Consider the following 10,167-nt stretch of genomic DNA (forward strand, 5'->3'; position numbering starts at 1 on the left):
CGATTGGACGAATTTTAAGGAATTTTAACATTAAGAGTGTGTTCCGTCCACCTTCTAGGATTAGGCACTGCTCAGCTCTGTGAAAGATGATTTGGGACTTAGGAAACCCGGTGTGTACAAAATTCCGTGTCAGTGTGGGAAAGCTTACATTATATATACTAAGATGGTATCTGTTCTTTCTTTCTTAGCTGCTTACAGGCGTTGACATACGTCAACGGGGAAAGATGAAGATTTGTGCTCCGACCGGGACTCGAACCCGGGATCTCCTGCTTACATGGCAGACGCTCTATCCATCTGAGCCACCGAGAACAGAGAGGATAGCGCGGCTGCAGGGATTTATCTCTGGCACGCCTCCCGCGAAACCCACATTCTCAACGTATTGTCCCTACTACATTCGTAGTGCCGCCGCCCATTATACTCATTACTCGCGGCGCGTTGCCGATTCCCGTAAGAGTTCGGGCACTGTTTGTGCATTCGCACAGAAGAAGAAGATGGTCAAGTGGCCGGTGAGCCGTAACTATATATAGTAAGATGGTATCTCTTCTTCCGGACATGTCCGAAAGAACAGATACCATCGGTGACCATGCAGCTCGTTAGAATGAAATGAACACCCTTAGCTGCTTACTGGTGTTGACATACGTAACGGAAACAGATGAAAATGAGTGCCCCGACCGGGACTCGAACCCGGGATCTCCTGCTTACATGGCAGATGCTCTATCCATCTTTTTTCTGTTTTTTTGTTGTTTTTTATATATTTGTTGTTTTTTATATTTTTTATTATTTTTTTAAAAGAGTGTTCAGTTATGAGTAGGTGGAGACAAGGCGGGCAGGGGTCGGAACCCGAGGCCTGGCCGCGTTGTTCCCCCCTCCCGTCCCTGAATCACTCCCTCAAAGTAGCTTTTTGATTTATTTTATTATTTTTATTTTTTTTCGCCAGGAACAGGGTAAATGAACAAAAGATCTTTATTAGTACAAACTTAAATACAACAGAAATGCCATCCTTCCGGCGAAAATAACACAAGACATTATACTCGTACAAGGCGAGCAATTTTTTTTTATGAACAAGGTGTAGAAAAAAAAAAGAATAATAATACTGATGTAAGCTAAGAGGTGTGAAGCAATGTACAGTGGAGTGAGGGAAAAACCAGTGTTTTCTGGTATAGTGCAAAAAAGAAAGGAGGCGCGTGTCCATGCGCCTACTCCACTGTGGGTTACAATGTAGAAAGTAGCGCGAGGTGTCTCAGATGTCAGCAGGGTGGGGGGGAGTGCTGTCGGCGTGTGGCACCATCCAACTGAGCGGGGGTGACGTAAAGATCGCACGTAGGTAATTGGCGAAGAAGGCGCGGTAGCGCGGTCGGTGTTCGACTTCACTGTGGACGGTTTGTAAGTACTGCCAGAAATCAAGGCGTGATTTGTCGCCATCATTATACATGTAGGTGATCGTCCATCCCTTGACCCATACAATCGAATGATTTTTGGTGGCGGGGAAATAAGTATTCTCAGGATGGATAAAAGTCCATGGGTCAATCGAGTCCGGCGGAACGCGGAGGTAACAGGCAACGAACTGTCGGGCCAGTTTCCAGACGTCACTGGTGGCAACACAAGTCAGTTGATGGACATCGTCATCCACGAGGTGCCAAATGGAACAAAGTGGAGAGTCCTTTAGTCCGATGGCGTGAATACGATGATTTGTGGCGAATTTTTCATTTGCGACTTGGTACCATGTTGCCCGGACGTAGGAGGGAAGAAAAGGCTGGTGGATGTGACGCCAAACCGTGGGCCACCGCTTGGACGGATGTCTGAGTTCGATATTGTTGCTGGAGATCGAACGAAGCAGTGGGGTGTAAAAATCTTTAGGTCGAGGAGAACGCGTAGTCGGTAAGTGTGTGTGAGCATAACTGAAGTCGACGATGAAATCAGAAATGTGCGTCAGATGGTGCTTGATGTGTCCGATTGGTACTGGTGGCGTAATGATCGCGGGCACAAGAATTTCCAGCAAGCTGCGCGTAAGGGAGGTGCCCCCGTGCCACTGCTTGTGCATGGTGGACATGTACAAGGTCGCCGCGCGGAGTCGCACATTGACAAGGCCGAGGCCCCCCGCTCGCGGGAGAAGGGTGAGCGTGTCGTAGCGGACCTTAAAGAGCGTGCCGGCCGTAAGGAAGTATCCGAAGGCAGCCTGGAGGGTGCGTCCAATAGTTGATGGCAGCGGGAGGACCTGTGCAATGTGGACCATTCTGGGCGCCACATGTTGATTCAGGTATTGGACACGTTGTAATGAATCGAGTCGTCGGAGAAGATTTTGTCGCACCGTCGTGCGGATAGTTTGGAGTGCACGCCGAAAATTGATGGCAGCGGAGCGGCGCACGGTGGAGGAAAAAATGATACCAAGGTATCGTAGTTTTTGTACACACGGGAGAGGTGGTAAGTCGTCGTGTGAGAGGCCGCTGCAGTGCCGTACGTTGATATTAAATCAAGTACCGTGTGTGTTTCACTCCGTGAGCGGATCAAGAGGAGGAGGTCGTCCGCATACGCACGACATCGAAAACTGTGCTGTCGCAAAGTGAGACCAGAAAGGTGGCTCGTCAGACTCCCGATGAGTGGCTCCAGGCTTATGGCATAGAGTAGGCTCGAAAGTGGTCAGCCTTGCCGTACGGAACGCCGGATCGCCTCTGGTCCCGCCACACGGCCATTAACCTGAATCAGTGATTCGGCGGTGCCGTACAGGCGCCGGATCATTTCGGTAAAGGCTGGTGGAAAACCCATGCGGTTCATCACTGAGAACAGAAAAAGATGCCGCACTTTGTCGAATGCGCTGTCAAAATCAATGGCAACCACTGCGGCGCGGAGTCTGCACGCCGCTGCCAGTGCAATTAAATCGCGACATTCTCCTGTGACCGTTTGTATATTAACTGAGCCGCCCGGAGTTGTCTGTTCCGGGGATAGAATGCTAGGCAGGACCTTACGGCATCGCGTTGCCAGTAGGCGTCTAAAAATTTTACAGTCTGCGTTAAGCAGAGTCAGGGGACGGTAATGTGCTGTCGTCACACCTGGTGTCAGTTTGTGGATGGGTATAATAATTTCCGTGACGAAGGACGGCGGTACGGCGTTCCCCACCGTCAGCAGTTCATGAAATATCGTTGTCCACCGTGACGCCATTAGTGTGAAGAAAGCACGATAAAACCGAGACTCGAACTCGGGACCTTTGCCTTTCGCGGGCAAGTGCTCTACCATCTGAGCTACCGAAGCACGACTCACGGCCGGTCCTCACACTCCGCTGCAGAGTGAAAATCTTATTCTGGAAACATCCCACAGGCTGTGGCTAAGCCATGTCTCTGCAGTATCCTTTCTTTCAGGAGTGCTAGTTCTGCAAGGTTCGCAGGAGAGCTTCTGTAAAGATTGGAAGGTAGGAGACGAGATACTGGCAGAAGTAAAGCTGTGAGGACCAGGCGTGAGTCGTGCTTCGGTAGCTCAGATGGTAGAGCACTTGCCCGCCAAAGGCAAAGGTCCCGAGTTCGAGTCTCGGTTGGGCACACAGTTTTAATCTGCCAGGAAGTTTCAAAAATAGTTGAGATTCTCGATTCCAGGGATGAATGGACTATCTGTACACGTAATTAAGTTTGTACGGAGCCCTCAGTGCGCAAGACCTACTCGCACTTATCCGGAATTTTTTAAATTATTGACACCCCAACTCGCTTATAATATCTGTGACACTCTCGTCCCTGTTTAGCGATAGTACGGAGCGAGCAGTCCTTGATTTCACTTGCGTAGCAAAGTAATAATATAACAAATAGTCTATTAATTACAATATTGGCAAGATTTTCTCGATTTCAACGTTTTTAAATTTGAGTGGAATATTATTTTGTTTCTAAGTGAATGACCAAGTTCTACCTTCGAACAGTTTTTCACATTTGAGAAAACCTCACTTTTCCGGAATAATTAATGCAATTTCAGAAAAAGACTGCAGCACGCAAAAATGAATGATACCATTTTAAAGTGGAAAAATAACATATACTGAATTTATATTATAGGCAGTGCCGTGTCTACCATTAGGCAACACAAGACGGCAGCCTGGAGTGGTAAAATTTTAGTGGCGGCAAAGGGCAAAAAAAATTAATTTAAAATCAAATAGCGAAAATCTTGAGCAAATGAGGAGAAAAAAAATGAAAAAGAGGAAACATTGAAACAACGAATTGTTGCACCGGCATACAAAATAGTTACTGAATAAGTCTTTACTTATTTTGACGAATGTAAACACGTTCATCTACCTACTTCAAAACTAAAGCAGCGGCTACTGAGTACGAATCAGAAACAAATGTGATCTTGATTCATCTCTGTCCAGCTCTGGAACGGGGCACATGTGCAGGCTTGCCGAGCAAAGAATTTATGAACTTGTCGTGTTTGTCCAGTGAACGTATGATGAATGTGAGTGATGTTTTTCATGTGAAATAAGTGTAAAATAAGAATGAAGTACTATCATTCAGAATGTTACTTGCGATAAATTTTAAATGTTACACAAAAGGGGGATCACATAAGAACAAAGCTACAATTTTATTTCGTAGCCGGCCGGGGTGGCCGAGCGGTCCTAGGCGCTTCAGTCTGGAACCGCGCGACCGCTACCGTCGCAGGTTCGAATCCCGCCTCGGGCATGGATGTGTGCGATGTCCGTAGGTCTAAGTTCAAGGGGACTGATGACCTCAGATGTTAAGTCCCATAGTGCTCAGAGCCATTTGAACCATTTTATTTCGAACTGAAATGTCATTGTGATTCTGTACAAGATAAAATCAGAAGCCAAAAATTTACTGTACAGAAGAAGGAATATTTCAAGTTCAGTAACTATGCTTGAAGAAACAGTGTAATGAAAAAATGTAACTGATAGAATTTGTTTTTCTCTTTACTTAGGGTTTAACGACCACCGTAAACAAATCAGTGGGCTATAAGCAGTCGCCTGTCCCTTATTTAGGGCCATCGTCTCCAGGGAGGGGAAAGAGCAAGTGCCTTTAGACAAACACAACATCCATGACTCACTGTGATTCGAACACGGACACATCTTGCACGAATGATCAGAAGCCAATCTCTAAGATCGCTGCGCCACTGGGGCGGCTAATAAAAGTTGTAGAACTTTCAAGAGAAAATGTAAACAAGGCGTTATTTATTTATTTAATCGCAAGAAAGTGGATTCTTAGAAAGATGAGATTTCTTCTTCATTCTAAAAATATTTCAATTAAAACAGAAACGGTACAACACGACGAATATTCATATGACCTAGTTTGATGCTTCGGCACGTCTCCTCCCATCAGTATAATTTCTAAATTCAAGGAAGCATTCATTCGCACTAGAGAATAGTTCCACACATTTATTAGTCCAATTTCGTGCATTAAAATAAGTAATTTAAGCCAAATCTGGTTGCACTCATATATTCAGTTGAGGTCTAATCTAAAATGTCAGCACATTTTTTCTATTTCAGTTATTTTGGAAAATTTCAAAAATTAAGGACAAGAAATAAGAAGGTGAGGACATTTGTTGTCCTCAGTTAGTCTTAAAGGAACTGAGGACAAAGTATGAAAATTGAGCACTGTCCCCAGAAAATGAGGACGTCTGGTCACCTTAGTTTACTGGTTAAAAGTGTAATAGGAGATCTGCATTGTTGTGCCGTTGGATGTTGGTGGTGGTAGTGAGGAAGGATACCAGGGAAACCTACTGTATAAAAACGAGGAAGCGCTATATTTCAAGTCTCGTCTAGGGCGGCAAAACCACTAACAATGGCCCTGGTTGCAGGGGCTCGCTAGAGGCGAAAGTCTAAAAATGTTCCAGCGTACAACACTCTCCCCTACTAATAATGCTGGTCTGCAGATGAACACACTGAAAGAAGTTCTGAGTGAAAATCAGCCAGAACTGAGCTTTCTGCTTAACTTATCCGTACGCTCGTGCCACCTCAGTTTATTATCCATCTACACTGATGGAAAGAAAGTCGCAACACCAAGAAGGAGTTGTGCGGTATAAATGAAAATTGGTATGTGTGTTTCTACACCTGGAAGACGATGTCTATTCCGATTTCTCGCCAGTCGAAAAATGGTGCAGCTAGTAGCACCACTGTGAGGATGCAAATCAGATTTGCTTTAAATACACGCTGCAACTATCGTGAGCGTTAGCTACCTTTGAGATTGGACCTGGCGGTTGATGACAGTCAAGAATGCCTTTAAGGCTACAAAGACGCCATTAGCACACTGGGTTTGAACGAGGTAGTGTAACAGGACTACGAGAAGCTGGATGTTCCTTCTGCGATATTGCAGAAAGACTTGGTAGGAATGTAGCCGCTGTACATGACTGCTGGCAGCGGTGGTCACGAGAATGTACTACCGCAAGAAGACCGGGTCCCGGATGGCCACGTAGCACTACCGAGATGGAAGACCATCGCGTTCTGCATATGGCAATGACGCATCGTACTGCATCTGCAGCAGCAGTTGGCACCACAGTTACACAACGCATTGTTACAAATCAGTTGCTTCAAGGACAGGTTCGAGCCTGGCGCCCTTTAGGGTGAATTCCAGTGGCCCCAAACTACCACCTTTTGCGACTTCAGTGGTGTGAAGCGAGAGTTCTTTGGACGACAGTGGACTTCTGCTGTGGGTTTTCTGGTGAAATCTTTTTGTGCTACAGTGCCAGTGAAGGCCATGTATTGATTAGGAGGAGGCCAGTTGAGGACCTGCAATCTGTCTGCGTGCTAGACACACTGGACATACAGCTGGAGTTATTGCCTAGGGTGCGATTTCGTATGACAGCAGGAGTACTAACTTGGTTATCCCACGCACCCTGACTGGAAAATTATACATTAGTTTGCTGACTCGATCTGTTGGGATGGCATTCATGAACAGCAGGATAACGCTCGTCCACAAACCGCTGTTATAACCCAACATGCTCAAAAAGAGTGTCGAAATATTGCCTTGGCCTTCTCGATGTGTCCAGATGAGTCATATGGGACATCATCAGACGACAAATCCAGTGTCAGCCACAGACAGCAAAAAATGTGTGAAATCTTATGGAACTTAACTGCTAAGGTCATCAGTTGTAATATTGCTACATGAATTGTGCTATGCTGAGATCGGGTGCTAATAGTAGAATAAAAGCGGGTTAAAAGCTGTGAGCTGTCTGGGGAGGTTAATCTTGTATTACTAAGCAACTGTTTCATCAGGTATCTAGTCTAAATTTACCAAATTCCCAAACAGACTAACATTAATGATAATCTTTTAATAGTCATACCACAACCGGTAATATATATATAAAAAGGAGAATTTAAATAACAAGAAAGAAATCAGTTTATATTTGGAAATTTATTTTTAAGATTGGTCACTGAAATTTTAGCATATTAAATTCTACTCGTAACAAGCTGGTGCCTTATTTAGGATTGTGAAAATCTTACGGAACACATCAAATATGGAGCCAAGATTGGGAGACTGCATACAACCCTGCATTCACAAAACAACACCCAAAGAACGTTGAAACATAAGCAAGGAGAAATTAACCACAACCAACAGATTCAGTTTTCCCCAAAGAAATTACGTTCGTAACGCAATCCTGTCCGTCATGTAATTACCACACACTGGTATACTAAATTCATATTAACTCTTTGTAAAATCTTCCCAAAAGGAATAGGTGAAGGCTACTTTGATGATTGCACCACATGCTCCACGTGGTCAACTTGGTTTACAGAAAGCGTATAACTCCACAGTAATTTTGATAATTAAAATAAATTCGATCGAAAAGCAATTGACAAAAGAAAAACCTTGAACTGGTTACTAACGTCTTACTATTAACCTGATGGGTCAAACAGTTATATAAGCACGTGGTACTGGTCTCGCAAAGTACACTCCACGTGGGTTGAACATAAAGAAAAGCATAAAGAAAAGTTGCTATATTGTAAAATATTGTCAAGACGAGACGTTATAATCACACAAGCATTCACATTTAAGATTGATGAACTTAGTTAGAGTTACTGATCAACACGTGGTTCCACTTTACTCACAAAGTAGTAACAAAGCAACAACCGGAAAATAATATGAACTTCACACGAGAATTACACTACGCTGCAATTTAAGATAACCTTGGATATTTTAGAGCTAAACCCGAAATAAAGATGATTAAATTTTCAGTTAGGCTGAACTTAACAAATCCATTGTCCTATGGACTTAGCAGACACGCGCTTAGCCGGAGATCTTACCACTTCAGACGCTCGCCACCGCCAGACCGCAACTGCCTACTGCCGAGCGTGTTTCCTGGGGGTGGGTCACAAAGACAAACGGAAGGGGCCAGAGGGGCAGCTTCCTATACCAACATGACAACGGACGGACAGAACCATACTAAGGATAGAAACCTCTCTGCTTTAAGAAAGCGTAGCTACCTGTTCCGACGTTGGTCCTACTGTTCTCTAGCAGACAGCCTTGTCTGCTACCCTCAAGCATGCAACTACAAATACATTTGCTCATTCATACTCTCACACAGAAGGGAAGGGGGATGACAGTATCTTATCATACACAGTATATAAAAGAAAGCGGATGTAGGTTCCGTATGAGACTGTGTGACATGAATTACATATAAACTGTGTTTTAAAGTGTAGTAGTGTGACAGATCGTTCTTGTTTACGTGTAAAGGTAACACGTTCCACTACTCAGTCTCCTCCCAGATAGTCAGAAACGCCACAGTAAATTTAGAAGAGGAATTTACTCCATAAATGACAACAGATTTAAGAAATTAAACATGAAAGGAATCCAACAGAGACCTTTCATAACCCCAACGCTCCGGGAAAAGACTGTGCAGGGAATTTTCTGGCCATGCTATGACATTCCCAAGCAGGCTTCTCACACCCTACTTAAACCAAAAGTGTAAAAGAAAAGGCAAAAGGACACCAGCTACTTGCTAAAACACAATAATTTCAACACATCTTTAGAATCTACCAATTTCAAACAGAAAAAAGAACACAATCTGTGACACCTATTTAAAAGGTAGTGTAGATCTAATTCGGTCAGCAAGTAAAAACAATGGTTCCTGTGTCATTAATATGAAAACAATTTCTGGTTGTTACCCTTATGGAGTTCACCAGTATTTGCTCATTGCAAGAGCCAACTGATCACAGGAAAATTTATGACTGTTTATTAACAAGCAAAATTTATGAAAATAGCAAAGGTGCCACAGCAATTTAAAAAAAAGAACATCAAATAACATCGATATTAAAAAGCAGAACATAACAATGCACAATCTGCAAAAGCAACAAAATGATAAGAGAAAAAACATGTTTTACAAAGTGGTTATCGCAAAAAAAAATCTATATCGTATAAAACTAATAATTTGTAGAATTAAAATAACTATGTGGCACTCATTTAATCACTCTACTATATTTCAATTAGCTAGCAAACAATGAGCACTGTGTCATTATACTGAAACTACAATAATTATGTGATTATTACCCTTAAGGGGTTCCTCACAGTAAATATGCCCCATGCAAAGGCTAATCGATCACAGTTCAATGAGAATAAAAAGCTATCTGACTGATAAACGAAGCAATGCCACAGCAATGAATTTACGAAACAAAATATCACAAATCTAATACATCACACAAAAACGAACATTGATAAATAAAACAGTACAATAGTCAATATCTAATAAAAAACACCAATAAATAAAACACCTGCAAAATACAAGAGTCAAAGTCTAAAATAAACAATAAATAGAACACCTGCAGAATACGAGAGTCAAAGTCTAAAAAAAAATTAATAAATAGAACACCTGCAAAATACGAGAGTCAAAGTCTAAAAAAAATTAATAAATAGAACACCTGCAAAATACAAGAGTCAGTCTAGTAAACACCAATAAATCGAATCCCTGCAAAACACACGAGTCAAAGTTTCTGTGACAGAAACACACGTATATGCATTGAACTAAGAACCGTATAATCACTGTTCACTGATACACTCACTAGTTCCACTGTTCCGTGGCACAATATAAGGGGAGGGGAAGGGGGTGCGTCGCCGCAGCTGTCAGTAGGGATTTTTGTCCATCTGTTGCGTGCAATCCCGCCGTCTCTGCCCTCTCATGACGTTTCTCTTGGTGGTCTGTGTCACGTACATCTCGATTTGGTTCCATGTTTGTGTTGTCAAATTCGTGCGGTATCCTCGA

General features: G+C 43.2%; 1 non-coding gene across 1 annotated transcript; it reads right to left on the bottom strand.

The window, feature by feature from the left end:
- Positions 1-235: 235 nt before the first annotated feature.
- Positions 236-310, bottom strand: Trnat-ugu (transfer RNA threonine (anticodon UGU)). The gene has a single exon. It is a non-coding gene; the product is annotated as a tRNA-Thr (tRNA).
- Positions 311-10,167: the final 9,857 nt, after the last annotated feature.

Source organism: Schistocerca serialis, chromosome 2 (genome assembly GCF_023864345.2).
Source record: "Schistocerca serialis cubense isolate TAMUIC-IGC-003099 chromosome 2, iqSchSeri2.2, whole genome shotgun sequence".
Lineage (NCBI taxonomy): Eukaryota > Metazoa > Arthropoda > Insecta > Orthoptera > Acrididae > Schistocerca > Schistocerca serialis.